The sequence below is a fragment of the Arvicanthis niloticus genome, chromosome 4 (genome assembly GCF_011762505.2).
Source record: "Arvicanthis niloticus isolate mArvNil1 chromosome 4, mArvNil1.pat.X, whole genome shotgun sequence".
Classification (NCBI taxonomy): Eukaryota; Metazoa; Chordata; class Mammalia; order Rodentia; family Muridae; genus Arvicanthis; species Arvicanthis niloticus.
In genome coordinates, this window is record NC_047661.1 from 101,433,016 (window position 1) to 101,450,792 (window position 17,777).

Consider the following 17,777-nt stretch of genomic DNA (forward strand, 5'->3'; position numbering starts at 1 on the left):
ATGCCTGTTTCATGGCAATAGGGTACTACTTCTGACCCATCGCTTCGGATGGAATCTTATGTATCAAAATATCACAGTGGAACGACCCATGGTTTTTGTTAGAAGTATGTCATAGGGACTTCACAGAGCTCAGCAATGGAGCAAGGAGACCCTTAGGCTGCCCTAGAGTCTGTTGGCCACTTTTCCCAATAGCATTAGTTACATGGTAACTTCAGGGAGCTTTGGATCAAGTGATGCTTCTTTTCAGAACAACTTTGAATGGTGTGCTCATGGAGGTTAGCACTTCAGTTATCTTCCTAGTACTTTGGAACCACCAGTGTGTTCATTTACCATTCCATTGGACCTTGTGCCAAGTTTGGTTTGCAAAACGCATTTGATGCCTCTAAAATAGACATCTCGGTGGTCTCAGTTCCTTATCTGAAACGTAGTGAGAATGCAGACCTTTCTTTCCAGTGTACCCATTTTATTTTTGTAGGTCAGTGAGAGGTAATATACCAAACACTGGAGCCACTTCTCCTTCATTTTTTTTAAAACAACAGCAATACTGACTTAATCACACAAAAGTACAGAGTCTCAATACGTAGCAACCTGTGCTCCTGAGTGTCTGGGGATGAGGCTATAGTGACGCTCTGTTTCTACAGTAGTATAGGTATGAATTTTTAACTCTATGAACAATGTTTTCTGCTCTCTTCAGAATTTTGAATGTTTTCCTACTATCGCCCTTCAGTATGCAAGTATTAAGTGTATCTTTGGATTGTATTACATTAGAATGTTTGATTTTCAAAATTTTGTTTGAGTTACTGACTTCAGTTTCATAAAATTAATCATTAAATGAATTTTGGCTTCACATTAGGACAGAATCTCCAACAATTCCCAAAATAACCCCACAGACACATGTGCCATGTTACACTGTGTATTTATGTAAAATAGTATTCTCAATATTGACAGTTATAAAATCAGACAGCAAATAATTTGCAAAATGTCAACTGTGCTCTATGTCCCATGTGTCAAATATTCAGCTAAGATTTAATTCTTCATGTAAAAAAAGTGCTTATCCATCTTATTAGTATGCAAATTGGCTTTCATCTTTAGCAAATGCTCTAAAACCTTATGTATACCAAAACTTGCTTTAAATAAATTTGTTTTTCATTATCAGTAAACTTTTACTTCTTTAGTAAATGTCTCCAAATCCTACTGCTGTAGGAACAGAATCTTTACATGAGGTTCTTTTGGGATCACCCCAAATCCAACCTATAGGAGCGACTAGACATTTTATGACCATTTATAAGGATAGAGAATATATCATGATGATTCGTACAATATATTTAATGTGAATTTGATGTTGGTAAGCCTGAATTATCTAGACACTAATCTTGGAGATGTGTGTGTTGGCAAGTAAAAGAAAACAGAATCAATCTCTGGGTCCTAGGCATCAATTAAGTTTAATTTGCTCTATTTTTATATGTCATAATGAAGTATATGAACAAATACATAATAATTTTAAGCTAACTCATCACAATAAAATTTATATATCTGCCTAATATGCTGTTATTTTCTTTTATTAAATAAACAACAGACTAATACCTTTACAATAGCCATTTCTATATTCTCAAATCAACAAATTACAGATAAAAAGTATTTTGGGGCAACGTACCAGCAGGATAACTCAGTCATGGAAGTGCTTGCCTTTCAAGGATGAGGACTAGGGTTCAATACACGAAACTCACACAAATGATGTTGGAAAGACAGAATAATTATCAAGCCTGGATATCTGAGTTTGAGTTTTGGAACCCAACACACACATATGGACCCCCTGCTCCACTAAAACACAATAAAAATGTTTTTAAAGCTAATGACTGCAGTGATGTGTTTATAATTTCTGTGCTGGATAGGTGATGGAGACAGAAGGATTCCTGAGGCTCACTACCAGATTCATTACCTGGTGCCTTCTAGTCAAGAAAGACCCTATCTCAAAAAACAGCAAACAAACAAACAACAACAACAACAACAAAAACCAACTAACCAACCAAAACAAAACCAAAGATCTAAAAACAGCCCTGTGTCATCTGAGAAACAATGCCCCAAACTCACAAATTATATTGGGGGGGTGGGGAGAGGGGAGATAAAAGGCACACGTAGTGGACATGAGCAAACTCTCTTCTTTTCATTATTCCCAGGGAAATGAAACATAATAAGCATCTATGTAAGATACACATGAATGTGTGCACAGCCTATATGCAAATGCTATGCCATTTTAATCAAAGTAGCACTATGTTTTTTTTTTTTTTTTTTTTTTTTTTTGCATTTTCCAAATGTTCCTTCTTTGTGCCCAAGAAATCTCTATGTCACTCAGGATACACAGACATATAAAATAGAAGTATACTGCCATATTTATATAAACAGATGAACATGGAACTTTACAAAGTGGGATCTAATGCAAGGCCCTTAGGCTCAGGGATATACCTTCTCTGCTCCTATTTGAGATGTGACCATTTCTCTCCACATATGTTCCCACCGTGCTGTGCCACCACCTGCTATTCTCATCAGAAGTCAAATCTGTCAGAGACAGGGGACATCCAATACCACCTTTTAAATCCCTAAAACTCAAGATAACGGGTTTATTACCCTTCATAAGCAGCAGGCGACATCAGACAGTTTGTTCCTGTGTTGAGTACTGAGTAACGGTCAGTCAAGCAGGACATCCTGAGAAGAATTTCCCCTTTGTCTTCTCTATCATCTTCTAATGCTTTCCATTGTTATTTGCATTCTGCTGATCCAAATATGTAAACACTGCTCTGTCCTTTAGTTTGTCTAACATACAACTCTGACCATGCTACTCCCTTGCTAAGAGTCTGATGTTATACCATCTGCTTCTACTCCGTCTGTGTTACCATTTACCAAGCATCTCTTCACAAGGACTATTCTGCTTTTTTTGTGCCTCCAATGTCTTTCATTCCTTTCCTATGTGAAGTGTCTCATTCTCTATACATCGCAGAATTCAGGGCTTCTTATTTTTACTGTGTACTGAGAGTGCATCTCCTAGCACAAGGTTGTGTGTATTCTGAGAGGACCTGCTTAGTGCTCTGCTGATCTTTGTATTATTGGTATCTTGGTAGTTGCCTGGCAAATCGCAAATCATTTAGCACCTCCAAAATTATTTGATGAATAATACATGAATGAGTATATGCTTATAATATACTCTCTTCCTTTTAACTTTTAATTTGTTTTGAGCATATACTGCCAGGCTGATTTTGAGCTCATGATTCTCCTGTTTCTGTATCCTGAGCACTAGGCTGACAGGCAGAGACTACCATGTCCAGAGGACAGTTGACTTCAAACACTGAGCTGTTTCAATGACCTGAATATTTTAACACTTGAAAATGGATGGGCGGGCGGTGGTGGCACACGCCTTTAATCCCAGCACTTGAGAGGCAGAGGCAGGCGGATTTCTGAGTTCGAGGCCATCCAGGTCTACAGAGTGAGTTCCAGGATAGCCAGGGCTACACAGAGAAACCCTGTCTCGAAAAACCAAAAAAAAAAAAAAAAAAAAAAAAAAAAAAAGAAAAAAAAAAGAAAAGAAAAAAAGAAAAGAAAATGGATGGCCTTCTCAGCCCCTTGGAATCTAATGTGAGTCCTTACATCCTAATGCCCAAGAAGTATCAAATGATCAATAAATGTATTTAGAATGGATTAGTTTATTAATTACTGTGGTTCTCAGATGCTGTAAAGAAACAGGTAGGTTAGACTTCGTCATGACTTCTGTTTACGATGGCTTCCAAGTTCAATAGCTTTCGGGGGTCTTATATAATGTTTTAAAACAAAATCCCATTTACTATTTTTTTGCTTTCATGTAGTCTAAAGTTTCAGTTACTGATCTCAAACAAACATAATATCAGCATCCTTATCTACCTGTCTGCTTTTCTTCTCTATGGGTAACATCTTTAAGAGTTCAGATTTAAAACCAGATTGATACTCATGTTCGACCCCAGAGAAAGGCACAAATATTTTTGAAAGAATTCATGGAAACACATCTTTGTCTCTCCTGCTAACACTGGGCGCTTTATAAATCACATATATATTAATATCAGGCATTCTAGAATAGTTACAAAAAAGTCAAAGTTTGAGTCTGTACCTAGCAGGTTGTCACACTACTCTTTGCAGTATAGTCAGGCCATTATAAGAAACAGAGACAATGATGAAGGATCTTTACTGTGCCTGGAGGAGCATGACACTTCAGCAAAGCTGCATCTGTTTGTAAGGCAAGTTCAGATTTAAAGGGCTACTTAAAGACACACAGAGTGGTATTAAAAAACAAACAAGCCCAAACTAGACAACTTAACAACATCAAGAAGAAGAAGAAGAAGAAGAAGAAGAAGAAGAAGAAGAAGAAGAAGAAGAAGAAGAAGAAGAAGAAGAAGAAGAAGAAGAAGAACAACAACAACAACAACAACAACAACAACAACAACAACAACAATATGGGTGTTTTAAAAGTCCACTCAGCAACCAAATCCTCAGTGTGTAAGTTCTAACTTGAACACACTCTAGAAGCAAGACCTGCAGAAAAACCTTTCTCATGTTTCTTTGCAGTAAATACAGATAGTATCACAGGTTAGAATATAACTTTGGAAGATAGGCTCCTTTTTGAGAGTCAGGATTCTCTGGGATTTAACTAAGTTCTTAAAATTTCAAATGTTTTTAGTTCATTCCCATTATAAGAACATTTATATAAATAGGTTTGGTAAGGTAGGTGATTGTGGTTTGCACTAGCATACGTTTTGAGTAGGAGAAGGCAAAGGATAAAAAAGCCACTATTTCTAAATTATGCATTGGAACACTTGGAAAGCCTGAAAAAATTCGTTTTAACTTACACCCTTCAAAAATTCTTTTGAAAAAATTTAAAGGTCATGACATTCATGTTTGTATGTCATATTGCATGTATACAATATGTTATATACAAATATGAATGTAAAACCTCTTTAGAGAGTTACTGTTAATAAACATTGTGCTTCACTGGTCTAAGCAGAGTCAAATAGCACAATTATCTGACTCTCCAGTGCTCTGACAAGTGAAGGGCAACAGATGCTGGCTGTGCAGCTAAACCTGGTGGGGATTCTATCCAGCCACTAAGTCATTGGGAAAAAGAGCCGTCTGTCAATTTTGTTTATTTTGAACACAACTGGTACTATAAAGAAACAAACAAGGAATCACATGTGAGATAAACAGGTCACATCTGGACAGAGTTCATAAGTTTTCTGAAAACAAAAAGCTCATTTTCATGTTTCATGCAGAAATCCTTTAGTGAGGTGATGGCAGACAAGACCTTCACTTACTATTACAATTTCTGGCGATACCTTCTACAATCGGCTACGGATAGAAGTGTGCCTCTTCTGTCATCCCAATGTGTGTCTGTTTCTGAGTCAAGTAAGTCTTTCTCTCTAACCTGTGTGGGTATGGACAAATCCCTCAATAGTAAAGGAAAGGCAGTTTTCAAAACGATTCAATGGGAATTTGTATGATAGACTTCATTTTGCTTACTTTATACATAGTTTCCATTGGTTATTCAGACATGGGTTGTATTTAGGAGGCATTAGTTTTAGTCTGCTTCACATAAGCTCCAAGTACGCAAATTAAAAAGTTAGTGCTAAACGTTGAAAATCTGTTTCAATGACTTTTAAACCTGTAACTAGCAGCCATTATTTCTAAGGAAATCTCAAGAACTCGCTTTTTATTTTTTTTTTGCCATTATCAGATTATAATATAATTATTTTGAGCATCTATTTGAAAATCTCTGCAGTGAATCCATATATTTGTGGAAACTTGTGGAAGGATTTTTACTTACCCTCTACTCTGAGGGAAGCAGTGACTGGGGGTTCAGGTACCCCTTTCGCCTGTCATTGGATGAAGGCACTGACTCAAAGTTCTCCTTCAGCATTAACCTGATTATTGTTGCCCCTGTATAATTTCATTGTGCATTTAAATAGAAAAATATTTACATATTCACTCCTAATTACCCTCTCTCCATGTTAAAGACATTTAAAGAATGTCTTATGCTTCCACCAATTCAATTAGTCAGGATGCACTGGTTACAGTAGTCATGCGTGATCACCCCAGGTCTGACTGTCTCCTTTGAGACCACACAAGCACATGTGATTGCTGCTGTAGCTTGCACATCTCAACTGCAGTTCCACTTTTTGCATAGCACATGTCTTGGGTGGTGTCTGCGTCTTCTTGTACAGCTGCTCTTTCCCTTTGCAGTTTCGGTCATTTGAGACAGATGCTCTCACCTGTCAAGTCTTATTTTTCACAGATAGTGTAATTCTGTTCTCTCAAGCAACAGTGTCACTGAAGAGATATTTCTTCCATCCTTGGTTTTTCTTTTTTCCTCCACTCAAATTCCCAGGAAGAGTGATTCCTAAAACACAAAAATGGGCTGTGTTATTGTCAATCCTAAAGTGACAACATCTTTAATGGAACAGAAAGTGAGACTTTTCTTGTAGTATCTGTCTTTTAATGCATGTAGGCTCAAAATTCCTCTAGAAGCTGAATGTAGTTATAAGTTTCTGTAATCCAGACGTGAAGAAGCTTGCTTCAGAGTAAAACAGTATTCCCCCCTGACTTGGAAGACCTTGAAGCTGGAAGCTCACCCCTTCATCATCACTGAAGTAATGTCCCGCCAATCATCATTTCTTGAAGAATTTATTAGGGTGAACTTTTGCTGAAGTGTGAATCACACAAGCATGTGACATATTTGTTAAGGGGTTGTTCTGATTACTAAGAAAAAGTCACAAAGATTGTTCTGCCAGCAATATATATACATACATTCTATTGAATTCAACTTTGAGCACTTAAACAGAGCAGGTTGTCTTCATAAACTAAATGAACATTTAAGATACTGTAAATCATAATGACCAAAGGATAGTTCCAGTTTAAGAACAACACTATTGCAACACATAGAAGGACTGTGTCTACATGGACTGCTGAAAGCAGTGCAGGACTGTGGTATATTGTGAACTGCTCTTTCTCTCTGCCCCTTGCTTCCTCCTTCCTCCCTCTTCCTTTCCTCCTTCTCTCCCTTCCTCCCTCAATCTTCTCCCTCCCTCTTTTCTTGCTACCCTCCCTCCCTTTTTTTTCTCTCTCCACTTTTGTCAACCTCTTGCAGCCCAGGCTGAACTGGAACTCCCTATGAAGCTGAAGATGACCTTGAACTTTTTATCCCTGTGCCTTAACATCCCAAGGGATTGAATCGCAGGTGTGTGCTCCCACACTTGGTTTGTGCAGAGCCTGAGATGAAACATAGGGCTTCATGCATGCTGGGCAACCACTGTGTAACCTGAACTACATCCCCAGACCCCATGAACTGCTGATTCTGCCACCTGAGTGTATACAACAGTTCACGTGGAAAGTACAGTGTTCCTGATCTTAGGACTGATGAGGAGATGTGGTCTTATCAGTGGAGGTGTGTCATTGGTGGGTTGTCTTTGAGGTTTCAAAAGTTCATGCTAGACCCAATCTTGCCCTCTTTTAGCCTCCTTACTCTGGATCAGATATAAGCTCTCAGCTACTGCTTCCGCACCATGCCTAGCTGCCAACACGCTTCCTGCTATGATGATCATGGACTAACCTGAAACTGTAAGCAAGTCTCCAATTAAATACTTTATTTTATTAAAAGAAACAAATAAAGGCTGTGGATTCCATCTTCTTGGTTTATGTTTTTCTCGCTTGTTATTCTTTACAGACTTGAGTTGACTTTATATATTTATGGAAAAGAGAATATAATCTGTGATGGTTAATTTTACCTGTTAACTGGGCCACGCAGTGTTGAAATAGTTGTTTGAACCTTCTGGGTCGGTGTGTTTGGGGTGTTTCTGGATAAGATTAGCATTTGGGTCAGCAGACAGAGGGGAACAGACTGCTCTCTCTTATGTGGGTGAGCCTTGTCCAGTCAACTGAAGACTCGAAGAGAGAACAGAAACTGTGACTGACTATTGCAAGTAGGACAGAGTTCTTTTACTCTGCACTATTTTCAGGCCCATGAACCTGCAGACCTCCTGGTCTTCAGGGCTTTGAAGTCAGGTTTGAACTTTGTGCCATCCTCTCCTGGGTCTTTAGTTGGCTAAGTGTGGATTTGGCACAGCTCAGCATTTATTTGAATGAATCAATTCCTCAGAGTAATTTTTCATTTATTTATATGAGATAGATACTCCTATATTCATCTTAATATCAGTAAATTTGTCTTTCTAGATATGTAAAGAATACACACACACACACACACACACACACACACACACACCATTGTCATTGTAATAGTTTCTTTTCTATTGCTATAATAAACCCCATGTCCAAAAGCAACTCGGGAAGGGAAAGGTTTATTTGCTTTCATGGACAAATAGGAGTCCATTTTGTAGGGAAATCAGGGTCAAAACTCCCAGAGCAGGAACTTTAGGCAGGACCCAAAGCAGAGACAGTGGAGGAATGCTGTTTGTTGACTTGCTTTCCCTGATTTGCTCACTATACCTTTCTTACACAACCTAGAACCTCTTGCCCAGCATTGGTACTGCCACAGTGACCTGGACCCTCACACATCATTCATAAATTAAAAAATGCCCTGTAAAATTTCCTCTAACCAAATGTGATGGGGGAAATTTCTCAACTGAGGTTCATCTTCCCTGATAACTCTGGATTGTGTCAAGTTGATAGACACAGTGTGTGTGTGTGTGTGTGTGTGTGTGTGTGTGTGTGTGTGTGTGTGTGTCTTCCTCTGGATAATTAAGACTATAATTATTTTATTTAGAATCAGTTAATAGTCAGAGTTCAATGGGAGAAATACAAGCCCAAATATTCCTTTTCCTTGTGTCAGTTAGTATACCCATCATCTCCAGGCTTTCCTCAATATAAAATAGTCCAATATCAAGAGGAAGAGTTAAAGCATCCTCATGGATTTTTGCCCTTGCTCTATACGCACCAATGTGATTTTAGTCAAGACTTTGGCATTGCTGCTAACATTAAGAATATGCACAGGTGAAATTATTTTCACTCTTTTTCTTTATTAATGTTTCTTACTAAGAAATCTTGTGGGCAAGCACTGGTATTTAGATAATGGGGAATATTTTGAGTTAGTGACACACATTTTCCAAGCTGAGTCCAACAAAAACATACACTGCCGTCTCTCTGCTTGTATCCCAGAAGTTTTTTTATTGGCATCTAGCTAGCCTCATGTGTTTTGTATTTTCATGCTAGGGTATCAATGATTTTGCTGCTTGAGATGGCCTGTAATCATTTTAAAGAGATTGCTACTGTTGATATATGCAAGAGGACTAGCCGTACCTATAGAGAATGTAGGCTAACTGGTCAAGTTTCATACTGACATTAATTGTAGTGTCTGTTAGTTTAATGTTAATTAATAAAGACCCTATTAAATACATTTCCTTGGGAAACACATGCAAAGTCAGGTTATCTATAGATCAATAGATAAAAATATCCCAACCACACTCCTATTCGAATCTAATTCTGCCTTGCTCAGGGGGGCTATTTTTTAGTGATTTTGATGAGTTTTTATGGTGACTTTATACACCATAATGATTACAAGTAACAAGAGTCAGTTGTATGGAAGAGAAAGCTATAAGGCGTGCCCCAGGCTATCATTGTACTTGTATTTAAGTTGGTCATCCTGACTCAACTTCTAGGTACATTTTTTTTCCATTTGTGTAATAGACAATTCCAGACTGTGAAAAAATATACACATATGTACCATTGCTTTATAAATGGGAACACTGTAACAGGAAGAATGCAAGGATTATTTTATGTGGCACAAATATGCTAGACACTTAATAATTCTTATTGTTAAGTAATAATAATACGACCATTTAATACTGAATTTTGTAAAAGATATCGCATTGTTCAGTCATTAAAACAGCACACAACTGAAATTCAGATTCACTTTAAGAAGCATTATCTCGTCTGTGTTTTCACCTTATCAAAGCATATAGTGCATAACACAAGAGCAAAGCTACATATTAAGCAATGCTGTGGGCTCTCCGGCATTTGCATCTTTTGTTGCCTCTGATCCACTTACTTAATTTACTAACACATAAATCTCTGCTGCTCTCTGCTCTGCAAAGTCAATTCCATTGAGAAAGAATAAACCTTGAATTCCGTTCTGCTTTATGTATCACCAACAAAATTGCTAGGCCAGTTAAGTTTTGATTGCAGAATATTTATTTTTGGTGAAAGGTATTGCAAATGTAAGAACCTCAGCAATCATACCTTCAATTAGTCCTCGGTGGAGGATGAAAAAACAAAATGGAAACCCTTAATGGAAGTAAATGTATGACATCCAAAGGCAGTTTTAGCATTACATATCTGGTGGCTTTTGTTTGCCGAGAAGAGAGTGACTACATTTGCGTACAAGCAGTGGATTTGGACAGACAGGTGGACATGGTGTTTTATGACCAAGGCAACTCTTCCAGAGAAAACATTTAATTTGGAGCTGGCTTACAGTTTCGGAAGTTTAAGTCATTATCATCATGGTAGAAAGTTTGGAAACACACAGACAGAGTTGGTAATGGAGAAGCCAAGAGTTCTACATTTTGATCTGCAGCCAGCAGAAAGGGACTGTGCCCCATAATGGGCAGAGCTCTAGTATATGTATGTATGCATATATATTTATATCTGTCTGTCTATCTATCTATCTATCTATCTATCTATCTATCTATCTATCTATCCATTTATCTATCTATCACTTCAAAACCTTCCTCCAGTGACACACTTCTTCCAACAAGGTCATACTTACTCCAAGGCCACATTGTTACTAACAGTGCCACTCCATATGGAACAAGCATTTAAACACAAGAATAGGTATGAGAGCCATACCTATTCAAACCACCACACTGTATAACTGTGGATCGCTTGGAACTTTCTATGCAAGCCAGGTTGGCTTGGAACTCACAGAGAACTCCTCTGCCTCCTGAATTCTGGGAGTAGAAGCAGATTCCTTTTTATTTTTTTTTAAATTTATTTATGTATTTACATTCCAAATGCTGCCCCCATTCTCCCTCACAGGGCTCTTCAACCCCAATGTCCCTTCTCCTTTGCCTCTGAGAGTGTGGCTCTGCCACCCTAAGTATCCTCCAATCCTCATGTATCAAGCCTCTGCAGGATCAGGTGTATCTTCTCCCAGTATGTAGCCCTCTGCTACATATGTGCTGGAGGCATCTGACCAGCCCATGTATGCTCTTTGGTTGGTAGCTCAGTCTCTGGGAGCTCCCAGGGGTCTAGGTTTTAAGATTGCAGTCAATCATGGGGGCTGACAGAGTTAAATAATCTACATTCCAAGTCCTTGTTTGGGTCAATATGTAACCCATAGTCTAGTTATTAGAACTCATGATTTCTTTCTGTCTTCCTGTGCTCATCACATCATCTATCACAACTTTCTTTAGGTTTCTTTCCCTGCCATCTACAGATAGTTCTGAGAGACTTGCATGGACCTGATTTTCAGTCAATTATAGATGAAAAGCTTCCTATTCAAGAAAAACAAAAACTGGTATCTGTCTCCATGAAAGTATCATGCACTGGGATTGTTGAGCCTCCAAATGAATTACTGATGGAATACACTTCTGAATTGGAAGAGGGATGCCAGCAAAAGAGGAATCTACAGGAATAAGTCTTTTTTTTTCAATCCTATTTCCTCTGTTTAAAAACAGCAAATAGTCATTGATCAAATAGGCCCTCTGTCCTGCTTCTGTACTTCTTATACATAAGAAGAGATCCCTGGAAATCCTATTATTCACTTGTTACAGTGGCACTAATGGGACAATTGCTATGAATAAAATTAGTGAGGGGAAATAAAGTCAGTGATTAAGCTAGCTTAATAATTTATCTGTCTCAAATGTATTAGATTTTATATCCCACTCCTGTAACTTTAATTAATTTTTTTGAGACTGTGTCTTATGTAACCCTGGCCTCCTGGAACTTACAGTGTAGACCATGCTGGCCTTGAATTCACAGAGATCTGTCTGTGTCTGCCTGTGGACTGCTGGGATGACTTCATTGTAACATACTTCTGTTTGTTTATGATTAACTCTACAATTAAATGTCAAACACTACATTTTGGAAGATTTTGTGAAAAAATATTTGGAATATCTAAAGATGTATTCCAATTCTCAAAAGTATTTTTTGCAGCGCCTATTAAGCCATTCATACTTGTCCATTTTATGTTTATATGGCAGATAACTTAAAGGGCCAATAAATATCTTCAACAAAATTACAGAAGAAAACTTCCCTAAGCTAAAGAACAAGATGCCCATAAACATACAAGAAGACTATAGAACGCCAAATAGACTAGACCAGAAAAGAAATACCTCCCATCACATAATAATCAAAACATCAAGTGCACAAAACAAAGAAAGAATATTAAATGCAGTAAGGGAAAAAGGCCAAGTAACATATAAAGGCAGACCTATCAGAATTACAGGAGACTTCTCACCAGATATTCTCACCCACAATTTTCTTTTTTTCTGGAAAGGGTTATCTACTTTTTCCTGGAAGTTCTAAGTTAAGAAGGACATAAATAACACTCTCAAAGAATTTGAGGAGAACACAGGTAAACAGGTAGAAGCCCTTAAAGAGGAAACACAAAAATCCCTTAAAGAATTACAAGAGAACACAACCAAACAGGTGAAGGAATTGAACGAAACCATCTAGGACATAAAAATGGAAGTAGAAACAATCAAGAAATCACAAAGGGAGACTACCCTGGAGATAGAAATCCTAGGAAAGAAATCAGGAGTCATAGACACAAGCATCACCAACAGAATATAAGAGATAGAAGAGAGAATCTCAGGTGCAGAAGATACCATAGGAAATATTGACACGACTGTCAAAGAAAACACAAAATGCAAAAAGGTCTTAACACAAAACATTCAAAAAATCCAGGACAGAATAAGAAGGCCAAACCTAAGGATAATATGTATAGATGAGGGTGAAGACTCCCAACTTAAAGGGCCAATAAATATCTTCAACAAAATTACAGAAGAAAACTTCCCTAAGCTAAAGAACAAGATGCCCATAAACATACAAGAAGACTATAGAACGCCAAATAGACTAGACCAGAAAAGAAATACCTCCCATCACATAATAATCAAAACATCAAGTGCACAAAACAAAGAAAGAATATTAAATGCAGTAAGGGAAAAAGGCCAAGTAACATATAAAGGCAGACCTATCAGAATTACAGGAGACTTCTCACCAGATATTATAAAAGCTAGAAGATGCTGGACAGATGTCTTACAGACCCTAAGAGAACAGAAATGCCAGCCTAGGCCACTATACCCAGCAAAACTCTCAATTACCATAGATGGGAAAAACCAAGATATTCCAGGACAAAACCAAATTTATACAATATCTTTCCACAAACCCAGCATTACAAAGGGTAATAGCGGGAAAGCTCCAATACAAGGAGGGAAATTATACCCTAGAAAAAGCAAGAAAGTAATTCTCTTCTTACAAATCCAAAAGAAGATAGCCACACAAAGATAATTCCCCTTATAATAACAAAAATAACAGGAAGCAACAATCACTGTTCCTTAATATCTCTTAAATGGTACAAAATTTGCTTTGATTTCAAATTTAAGGTTTTCATTGGTACAGGATTTTTTATTGATATAAAATTGTGATTAATATTATTACTCTCACAGGCATTGTGCCTATATAACACATTTAGGAATACAAGGCTTAGACCCAGACCTTCTTTAACTTTTTTAACTGATTTGAGATGGTTAGCCTGTGAGTTAAGGGCCTATAGCAAATTCATGGCTTGGAGTTTACTGTTAGGGTGTTTTCTATAATTTTATTTAGAAATAGCTGAGAGGAGTTAACAGATAACAGTCCAGATTGCCTTGCATAGATAGTTGGTTTTCAAAAACCACAGAAGTCCACAGAATTGAAGTTACAAACATTTCTGTATTAATGTTCCTTTTGATTAGAGACCTGTCTGCTCCTGACAGCTTCCTGTCTTGGATTCTAAGAAAAAAATGAACATCTTTAGAGTTACTTCAGTTGTGGTGAGACAGCCACTAGACAAGAATTGCCTTTTTTAATTTACAGACAAATTACTGTCCAGAAAAGGACTCACTTGCGGAAGAGTCAACTGTTTATATCTGCCAAGACAGAGTAATCAGCTGTTAATAATTCTGCATCACTAGGTCTGTCAGATAATCCTGGGCCAGAAGGCTGAAGATCAGATGCTCCAATGTTTTGTAGTATAGGGACTGTCCAGGTGTTCAGCGGTGTCTATAAATTGGCTAAGTTTTAGAAGCCACACTTTGTGCTTCCCATAATTTCAGTGAACTCAGTCATTCTGGATTTCTGACGGGGTTGAGGATTTATAGTCTCATAGCTAATCCTGGCTCTTTACTTTGAGAGAAAAGATTTGAGAGGATGGTTTTCAGTTGATATTCATTCTAAAGCCAATAAAAAAGAAGCCAGGTTCAGAACTAAGTCTTTTAGTTAGGAGAGATGACAGAGGTTCTGGTTAGCCAAAAAATCATGGACTGGGTATTAGGTCTATCTTGTACCTTACTGACACAAATTGATATAGTTATGTTCTAATTGTATTTTGAGAGAAAAGTTTTATTTTAACAGGAAGGGTGATATATAGGAGGAGTTAAGGTGGGAGAAGTAAGGAGAGGAAGAGGAGGAATAAGGAGAGGAGGAGGAGAAGGAGAGGAGTAGCTAGGAGATGAAAGAGAGAGAGGGGGGAACATGGAGCCAGATGTTTGTGTGTATCTGCCTGTCAAAGTTAATATATCTAGGTTGGGTATTGGGCTACACTTCTGATTGTATGGGCATCTAGTTATTGAGCATTACCAAACTTATAATGCCTTTGATTAACATTAAAAATGTATAAAAGCAAAAAGGAGGAGGGGGAATGGGATAAGTGTTTTCTAGGGAGGGGAAATGGGGAAAGGGGATGGCATCCCACCCCTGCCCACTGCATATGATTTGTGTTTACTCTCCCTTGCTCTCCCCACACCTTCTCTTCCAAATCTCTTTCCATCTTTCACCCAGTTCCCTCCCTCCCTCCATCCACCTAGAAACACTACTGATACATAGATACATTTGTTGTGAATACTGGGTGTGATTTTTTTAAACATAAGGAGTGTCATATACTCACAAACTATACACAGGAGCATCAGCTACTTTCTCATTGTTGTGACCAATACTTGAGAAATTGCAACATCAGAAGAAAAGTTCCCAGTTTAAAAGGGGTACAATCTATTATGGAAGGGAAGTAATGGCAGCAGGCAAATGAGGCAGCTGGTCACTTTATGTTCCCAGTCAGGAACTGTGAGTCACAATTTTCCTGCCTCAGTCACTTTCTCCCATTTTGTTCAATTCAGGAGACTGGCCCACAAGCTAGCGCTACAGCCTACCACCATCTAGAGTGCATCTTTCCTGCTCCGTTAAACCTTTCTGGAAACATGTGTTTCCATGGTGATTCTAAACCCATTAAACTGAAAATGATTAACCACTACACACAGAAAAGGCCCAAGTGCAGGTAATAGTCATGATGAAGAAATTTGACTTTCACATTTAAACAGACAGGGAAATTATGGCTGTCACACTCTTATGTAGATTCTAGGTCACTTCAGGCAGGCAAAACTACTGAGTTGATGTAACACTTTTTGTCTAATGAATAACTATGTCCCAAATGTCTGACAACCCCACATCTTTCCTTTCCATCAGAGAACAAATGGAGAGTAATGATGTTTAACTTGGTAATGTGAAATGCTGACACAGAACTGCCAGGCTCAGCCTTTATTTTTCTGGGATGCATCACAGTTGGCTGGAGAGACAGCTCAGGGCTTACAAATGGTTTTGTTTGTTTGTTTGGTTTGGTTTGTTTTTTTGATTGTTTTTATTTGCTTTACTGAAGGACCTGAGTTTAAACTTCAGAATCCACTATGGGCGGCTCCCAATTGTAACTGCCTGTAACTCCATCTTTAGAGGATCCAACATCTTTTTTTGGCTTCCTGGAGTACCACATTCAGGTATACATGTTTACACGCACAGGTGTACACGTAACTGAAAAATATTAGAAATAGAAACAGAAAGGAAACACAGGATTGAGATTGTTTTAACTGACTCTAAGGAATTGACTTTATGTTGCCACACATATGGAAGCTTTTATCCCAGCAATGACAGCTCCCCCTGTATATAGAGGAGGGTACTCTTAATATCCTTGTAAAGTTAAAATATTTTGTACATGCCTCTTGTTTGTTGTTGGGAAGGTTATAAATTCAAAACCAAACATCCATCCCCTAAAGCCAGATTCAAAGCTAGGGCTCCTGTTATAAATAATCTCATTTTCAAATGATGTGGTTCCTTGATGATTTTTGTAATCTGCTCATACATGGACAGACCCAGATTTGTTTATAAAAGCTGCAGTTGATGCTCACTGTTTGACTGAATTGAACTAAACTGGCAGAGCTGGTTAGGAAAAGATCACTGGGAACGTGTACTGCTTGAATATTGAAAGGGAGAGGCAAGTCAATGACACTTACGGTATTATATTAGCCTATGTAATTAGCTTAATATTTTCAGTTCCAAAGAAATCCCCTTCACTGCACAAAATGCATTTGATTTGTTTTTTGTGGATCTGTGTGCATGCATAGCTTTTTTTGTTTGCCTGTTCTGTTGTTATGAATCTACTAATTCATCAACAGAAGGAGCATACAATGTACATATCTAATGAGTAAGTGACAAAGAAACAGATGACTGCCAGACACCAAGAAACCCTGCCTTACATAGCTCTATTCTTTAAAATTTGCACAGGTTCACTCTTAGTTAGGGTTTTACTGCCATGAACAGATGCTGTGATCAACCATGTCTTGTAAGGACAACATTTAATTGGGGCTGGCTTACAGGTTCAGAGGTTCAGTCCACTATCATCAAGGCAGGAACATGGCAGCATCCAGACAGGCATGGTGCAGGAGGAGCTGCCAGGTCTACATCTTCATCTGAAGGCTGCTAGCAGAATACTGACTTCCAGGCAGTGAGAATGACAGTCTTAAAGCCCACACCCACAATGACACACGTACTCTAACAAGGCCACACCTCCTAATACTGCCACTCTTTGGGCCAAGCATATACAAGCCATCACACACTCCTCACTGTGCCTGACAAGAGGTAAATTTGTTGTTACACACTTTGTGTAGACAGTGATAGTGCAGTGGGGTGGGTATTGCAGGAGTGCCAGATGTGGGGCAGGTTGTTGAGGTCCAAGCTCATATGTATCATCTGGCTTTTAATAAAGGAATAAGAAAGCCAAGATCCCTCACTTTCTCAGTGATGTGGGTACCTGCTCTCCTTTGTCTTTCTCTGATCTGACTGGCTTCATTACAGCCTTTCCTATAATTATCTTTCATGTAGTGGTGGTTTGAATAGGTTTGGCCCTCAAAGACTCATCTGTGTGAATGTTTGGGCCATACGAAGTGGCATTATTCAGAGGTGTGTCTTTGTTGGAGGAGATGTGGCCTTGTTGGAGGAAGTGTGTCACTATGGGGGTGGGCTTTGAGGTCTTCTGAAGCTGAAGCTTTGCCCAGGTTGGAAAGGCTAACAGTCTCTCCTTGCTGCCTGTAGATTAAGGTGTAGAACTCTCAGCTCCATCTCCAGAACCTTGTTGATCTAGATACTGCCATGCTTCTCGCCATGATGATAATGCACTAAACCCCTGAACCAGCCCAAATTAAATGTTTTCCTTTAGAAGAATTGCCTTGGTC